This window comes from Rhincodon typus, chromosome 21 (genome assembly GCF_021869965.1).
Source record: "Rhincodon typus isolate 14 chromosome 21, sRhiTyp1.1, whole genome shotgun sequence".
Taxonomy (NCBI): Eukaryota; Metazoa; Chordata; class Chondrichthyes; order Orectolobiformes; family Rhincodontidae; genus Rhincodon; species Rhincodon typus.
Window position 1 is genome coordinate 36,257,594 of NC_063352.1, and position 8,253 is coordinate 36,265,846.

Below are 8,253 nucleotides of genomic sequence, written 5' to 3' on the forward strand. Positions count from 1 at the left end.
CCATTTTCCAGCATTGTCCTCCTTGCCCTTCAAAACATGTAGAGGCAAATTGTTGAAATTGCACAGTTCCACATAACAGGCTCCGCACCCAGACATCAGTTGACAATCTTACATTGATATCTGAGCTATTGAGAGTTTTTGAGGAAATTTCCCAAAACATGCAGATGTTTCCACAGCTCACAGAGTACAGATTTGTGTTGTCAGAACTTTGTGAGTGCTGTGCACTGTATTCTTCCCTCCCTTTGATCTGTTCTGCTGTCTCCAGGATGTCTCCGTGAAGACCAAGGGCCGACCGAGGGATGAGGAGCACGATGTCACTCGCTTCCCACACCCACTGTTATTCCTCTTTCCTGTTGCCCCAGCCTCCGATAATCCCTGGGCATTGAGGCAGGCCATGGAGGAGACGTCCCTGGTGTAATATTCCCGGAGGTGTTCCCCTCTAGTCCAATGTTTATATAACACCCCCCAGCCCAGTAATTCTATAACACCCTCCCGGCCCAGTGTTTATATAAACACCTGTCAGCCCAGTAATTTACAAACTACTCGGATCTCCCGGTTCAGTGATTTTATAAACCGTCCAGCCCAGTTTAGTGTCTTTATAAACTCACCCCACCCCCAGCCCAGTGGTTCTACAATCACAGACTGAGAGTGACCAGCACACAATAGGCACAATGGTGGCAGCCATATTGTCTTTCCCATCCTCACCCCTTAGTCCCACACTCCTCATATCGGACCTCGCACTTCCTGAGTGGGAGACACTGCTCATCTCTGAACTGTTTGTTTGCACTCCACTGCAGGCAAACCTAAAGTCAAACAGGAGCACCTAGTCTCCAGTTGTCTTGGACCATCCTCGGCACTGGACCAAAACCTTGTGCTGCTAAGTCCGTATGGTAGCCAGTATGCAATGTTTTCTCCGTGTTAAAAGAACTTTCACACAGGCACCTTCCACACCCTCAGGATGAAATCTGGGACCTAGAACGTCAGGGCTCTTATGGACAGTCCTGCCAGTGACAGACCAGAACGCTGCACCACCATCATTGCCCAGGAACTCAGGTGCTATACTATTGACATCACCACCCTAAGTGAAACCCAGCAGGCAGAGGAAGGACAGCTCAGAGACCAAGGTGGTGGCTACACCGTTTTCTGGAAAAGGCAAGGCTGAAGAAGAGCACTGCATCTATGGAGTCAGCTTCACCATCAAAAACGAAGTGATGGGTCAGCTCAAAGATTCCCCCCACGGAATAAGCAAACGCCTCGTGACACTCCAACTCATCCTTGCTCGGATGCAATATGTCATGGTATTCACCAATGCTTAATACAGGACAAAGAAGAATTCTACTTCAGTCTTGACTAATGTCTCTCACAGGTCTCTGATATGAACAAACTAAACATCCTCAGCTATTTTTACACCAGAGTTGGCAAAAGCGCAGACCTCTAGGTTCATGTAATTGGGAAAGAGGGACAAGGGAAGTAAAACTCCAACGGTACCCTTCTCCAGACCAAATGCCACGAACACAACCTCCTCATCACCAATACAATATTTCGCCAAAGCATAAATACAAGACAACGTGCAGCACCCCTCCAAACACTGACACCTCCTTGACCACGTCATCATCAAGTGAAGGATCGGAAAGATGTTAGAATCACCCATGCCATGACATGAACCAATGACTGCTGGATGGACCATCACCTGATCCAAGCCAGGATCAACGTAAATATAGCCCTGCCGCAACACAGAGTTGCAGGATTCCAACAGTTTCAAGGCCTCATGGCCGCCATCATCAATGCCTGCAAAAACTCAATGAGTCTCTTAATCAGGAAACACAAAAATCAGATCCAAGAATTGATAATCTTGGAACACATGGCATTTCTGAGTGTAAAACAGCAACAACACTCTGAAGAGAAAAGGCGAGTGAAGGCAGAAGTCCAACAACGAACCTGAGGCATAAAGGTCAGGTGGTGGGTGGAGAGAGTACTGGAGGCCAACAAATGGCTGACAACCATGATGTGCAGGGTTTCTTTTGTGCTATCAAGACCACCTATGAACTGAACGCCCAAGGCCCCATCCCACTTCTGGCCAAGGACGGAGTGACTCTTATCAAAGACAAAGGAGCCATCAAATAATGCTATTGGGGGGGGGGCACTTCAGAGACCTCCTCAACCAGGGCTCAGTTGTCCATCCAACCATCCTTGAACATACCCCACAACACACAACATGCCATGAGCTCAGCAACATCCCAACCCCGCACAAAGTAGAGAAGGCTGTCCACCAGTTGAAGAACAACAAAGCTGCTGGAGCAAACAGTATCTCCACAGAAGCATTGAAGTACAGAGGCAAAAAACTCCTGCTGCAGCTATACGCCTTATCTGGAAGGAGAAGTGCATTCCAGGAGAGCTCTGAGATGCCACAGTCGTGAGCATTTTCAAAAAGGGAACAAGTCCGACTGTGGTAACGACAAGGGAAAATCTCCCTGCTGTCGACCATTAGGAAAGTCATTGCCGAGATCCTCCTCAACCATCTTCTCCCTGTGGCTGAGGAACTCCTCCTGGAAACAATACGGCTTCCAGCCACAGAGGGACACAACAGACATGACATTCACAGAGCCACAGCTGCAGGATAAAAGAACCTAGCCCTGTGGGTGGCCTTCTTTGACCTTACAAAGACCTTTGACACCGTTAACCAGGAAGCATTATGAAGCATCCTTCTCAACTTTGGCTACACCATGAAGTTTATCACCATCTTTCGCCTGCTCAACAATGACATTGAAGTTGTGCTAATGACAAATGACTCCACCACAAATTCATTCCCTGTTTGGACCAATGTCAAACAGGGCTGCATCATCACCCCATCACTGTTTTCAATCTATCTTGCTGCAATTCTTCACCTCACCATCGATAAGCTCCCCGCTGGGGTGGAGCTAAGGTACAAAACCAAAGGGAAATTATTCAACCTCTGTCACCTTCAAGCCAAAACCAAATCACCCCAACCAGTGTCATTGAGCTGCAGTATGTAGATGATATACATATCAAGAATCATAATTACCACTCTGACTGTTGCATGTAGCATCTCCCCTCAATGGCTCTCACCCATCCGATCCCCCAAAACAATTAAGCCTTCCTGGTCTCTGCACTGTCCACCCATTCACTTGAGATACCTCGCTGCCTTTCCTATTGCGACACTGTCATTTACAACTCTTCTAGCCCCTTTCATCTCACTGATTCCCTGCTTAGTTTCTTTGTCTCATTGATGAAGAAAATGGCCCAGCATAGGGCTGAAAGGGCCAAGATGGGTGACAGGGTGGCTGAAATTCATCTCCTCATCCTTTATGAGGTGAGAATCCTTGAACTTATTGGAGAGGTAACCACTTTGAGGTCCCAGCTGACAGTGGTCAAACCCCTGGATGAGATTGAAAGATCCTTTGACTGAGCATAGCAACACCTCCTGACTGTAGACCCCTTTACTTGACTATGGACTACACCCTTAGACTTTCTGGCATGGCCATTTTGATTGAAACAAATGTGGTGTGTTTGTCACGTAGGCTGCTGCCACGTACCGTAGGTATGACATTGATGTGGCACAGTGCTGTACAGTAATATAACTGCTCCCATGAGTGTTCATTGCCAGCAAGCATGACAAGTTGCTTGGCTGTCTATCTGCATTAAAAGGCAAGACAGGACTATTGGTGAACTTGTAAGCTCTGAATTAAATGGCAAGGCAGAGATGCTGTATGCATCCAATTAAGCAGAAAGTGAATCAATCGTAAGTAAGCAAGGTAAGTGGCCTGAAATGCATCCTGTTCTGATGCATGAGACATGTGTGTCCCTGTGCGCAGAGCAGCCTGGTAGAAGCATTGCAATGAAACGTGTCCGTGAGATCCAAACTGCAATAGTGAAGTGCTCAAGTATATTACAAGTTAGTCTGAGATATGCCATGTGGTGATGCTGGTGCATTGCTGTTGACTTCCGTGGAGGTGATTGCTGCCAATGGACCGTGACTGTAAGATGTTGGTGAATGATGGTCAACATGGAGATCTGAAGAAGATGCAAATGAGCTGCAGCTGCCAAGTAACTGCTGTGACTTTCAAATCATCTGGTTTCTCACAGGTACCTGGGACGATAGAAACCAAAATCTTGCCATTTATTAGCAAGATTCTCATCCAGCATTGTTTTTTGTTCATTTCTGTGGGATGTATGCATCACTGTCTTGCCAGTATTTATTGCCCGTCCCTAGTTGCCCTTGAGAAGGTGGTGGTAGCTGTCTTCTTGAACCACTGCAGTCCACATGCTGTGGGTTGACCCACAATGCCATGGGGGAGGGAATTCCAGGATTTTGACCCCGCGATAGAGAAGGAACAGTGATATATTTCCAAGTCACATTAGTGAGTGGCTTGGAGGGGAACTTGCAGTTGTGTTCCCATATACTTACATATACTGTCCTTGTCCTTCTAGATGGAAGTGATCGTGGGTTTGGAACGTGCTGTCTGAGGCTTTTTGGTGGATTTCTGCAGTGCATTTGAACATCAGTATGGAGGGAGTGGATGCTTGAAAATGCAGTGCCAATCAAGCGGGGTGCTTTGTCCTGGATGGTGTCAAGCTTCTTGAGTGTTGTTGGGGCTGCACTCATCCAGGCAAGTGGGGAGTATTCCATCACACTCCTTACTTATGCCTTGTAAATGGTGCACAGGCTTTTGGGAGTCAGGAGGTGAGTTACCGCAGTATTCCTAGCCTCTGAGCTGCTCTTGTCGCCACTGCTCTTGTTGAATTTCCGAACAAAAAAATTATAACTCCCAAGATGTTGATAGTGGGGTAATTCAGTGATGGTAACACCATTGAATGTCAGGGGGTAGTGGTTGGATTATCTCTTATTGGTGATGGTCATAGCCTGGCATTTGTGTGGTGCGAATGTTACTTGCCACTTGTCAGCCCAAGTCTGGATATTGTCCAGATCTTGTTGCATTTGGACACAGACTGGTTCAGTATCTGAGGAGTCGTGAATGGTGCTGAACATTGTGCAATCATCAGGAACATCCCCACTTCTGACCTTACGATGGAGGGAAGGTCATTGATGAAGTAGCTGAAAATGGTTGGATCTAGGACACTATGCTGAGGAACTCCTGCAGAGATACCCTGGAGCTGAGATGACCGACCTCCAACAACCACAACCACTTTCCTAGGTGTCAGGTATGACTCTAACCACCAGAGAGTTTGCCCCCAAATACCCATTGATTCCAATTTTACCAAGACTCCTTGATGCCACACTCAATTGAATGCAGCCTTGATATCACAGGCTATCACTTTCACCTCACCTCAAATTAAGCTGTTTTGTCCATTTTTGAACCAAGGCTGTAATGAGTTCAGGAGGTGAGTGACCCTGGCGGAACCCAAACTGGGCATCACTGAGCAGGTTATTGCTGAACAGGTGCTGCTTGATAGCACTGTTGATGTCACCTTCCATCACTTTACTGATGATCGAGAGTAGACTGATGGGATGCTAATTGTCTGGGTTGGATTTATCCTGCTTTTTATGTACAGGACACATTTGGGCAATTTTCCACATTGTCAGGCATATGCCAGTGTTGTAACTGCACTGAAACAGCTTGGCTAGGAGAGGGGCAAGTTGTGGAGCACAAGTCTTCAGTACTATTGCCAGAATGTTGTCAGTGCCCATAGCCTTTGCCGTACTCAGTGCCTCCAACTGTTTCTTATATCATGTGGAGTGTATCGAATTGGCTGAAAACTGGTATCTTTAATGCTGGGGACCACTGGAGGAGGCCAAGATGGACCATCCACTCGGCACTTCTGGCTGAAGATTGCTGCAAAAGCTTCAGCCTTTTTTTTGCACTGACGTGCTAGGCTCTTCCATTATTGAGGATGGGGATATTTGTGGAGCCTGCTCCTCCAGTGAGTTGTTTAATTATCCACCACCATTCATGACTGGGTGTGGCAGGACTGCAGAACCTAGATCTGATCTGTTGGTTGTGGGATCATTTAACTCTTTCACTTGCTGCTTATGCTGTTTGGCATGCAAGTAGTCCAGTTTGGTGGCTTCACTTGAAACTTTAAGGTGAAAATTGACCTCTTTTCTCAATGTTGAGTATCTAATTTTTCCAATGTTGCTATATTTTTACAGCTTTCTTGCCAATGCCCATGTCATTCAGAAGCTGAAAAAATTCTACCCTTTGTTTCCACAACTGTGCAGTGGTCCCTCCTATCTATATTGTCACAGACTGATAATATTGGCAAGAAGTAGATTGGTGAGGATGAGAACAAACAAGTTTTCATTCCTGTTGGTTCTCACCATCTGCTATAGGAATGGTTTAGCAGATGTGTTCTTCAGTATTGAGTCAATACTGGTATTAATGAGCCCACACTGATGTGGCTTTGAAGTTACTTCATGCACTGTTCATTCTGTGCCTTTTGAACATAAAGAATTAATGATTTCATCAGGCAATGGAGAAGGGTAAATGCTGATTAGCAGGAAATTTTCTTGACCACACTTAACCTGGTGCCTTAGGTCTTCGTTGAGCTTGGAGTCAATGTTGAGCATTCCCAAGGTCACTCTCTCCTGATTATGTATTACTGTGCTGGCCTGCATGAGTGATATACATACCCAGGAATGTTGATAGAGAATCTTAGAATCCCTACAGTGTGGAAACAGGCTACTTGGCCCAACCCTTCAAAGAGCATCCCAACCAGACCCATCCCCTTACCCTATCCCTGTAACCCTGCAGTTCCCATGGCTAACGCATCTAACCTACACATCCCTGAACACTATGGGCAATTTAGCATGGCTAATCCACCTAATTTGCACATCTTTGGACTGTGGGAGGAAACCAGAACATCTGGCAGTAACCCATGCAGACACCGGGAGAATGTGCAAACTCCACACAGACAGTTGCCCAAGTGTGGAATCGAACCCAGGCCCCTGGCACTGTGAAGCAGCAGTGCTAACCACTGAGCCAATGTGCTGCCTGTATCTGGGACATTGACTGTAAGTTATGATTTGGTGAGTATGATATTAGGCTGTGACTTGATTTCGCTGTGGCACAGTTCTGTTAATTTTGGCACAAGTCATCAGAAGTTGAGGTAGACTTTGCATGGTCACTGAGTAGAATGTGCCTTTGAGGGCTGGTTGTATTTAACTTTTCTGCAGTGGTTTGATAAAACTAAATGGTTTGCTAGGTTTTCAGAGAGGCATTAAGATTCAATACATTGATGTGGTTCTAGAGTCACACATATGACCAGGTGAGAATCTTTCCACTCTTTTTTTACAACAATCGTGTAGTTTTATCATGACTGAGACTATCTTTTTATTAAAGATTCATTCAGTAAATATAAATTCCCCTGGCTGCCATGGTGGAATTTAAATTCAATATCCAGAGAATTAGACCAAGGTTCTGGTTTACTAACCAGTAACATTACTATTTTTGGTATTGCTGAGAAGATATGCATTTCACCAAAGCTTTTTGTTTTGAGCCCATCAAGACAGTTTCCAAGAAATACCAATGTAAAGGGAAAATAATATTTATACTTTGAGAGGAGATTGATTGATTGGTAAGTGAACTTTGATTGGTTGAGCCATTTCATGGAGAACACACTAATTAATAACATTGACAGTTAACTGCCAAGTTTTGTTTAAAGGACATGTTTATTATGAATATCATTATGATGTGGGGCCAGGACCATGCAGTAACATTGAGTCATGGCCAGGTTACATCACTGGCCCCATATATGTGTGCACAGGCAGCAATGTTATTGGACTTCTAGGCAGGGAGATATTGGAGGGGATAGAGGTCAGTTAGGCAGCAGTAATCCCAGCCCATGGGCATGGCCTTCCAGCTCTGGAAGGGGTCCTTCCCTGAATAATGCAGCAACTGTAGAGAGGTGAACTTGATGGAGGAGTATTGCCTGAGGAGACCTACTTTGCAGACAATACTAGGGAGGGGAGGGTCTACTTCAACAACCCCAGCCCCAGCCTCAGCTCCACCACCTGCTTGACCCCAGCCTCAATCCGCCTTTACCTTCACTCAGCCTTGTGACATTAGCAGCATGCTGCAGACAGATGCTTCCAGCAGCCTTTTGCAGACAACTGATGTCATGGACCACATCTGTGCATGGGCCATTTTAGTATTATGGATAATCATTCCAATTATGGCCTATTGCACAAACACCACTGGAGAGAAAAAGCTCTACTTAGTCGTTCCCAGCCTTCACCTCCAATTTGGTCCAAGCCGTCTTATCTCCAGCCTGGTG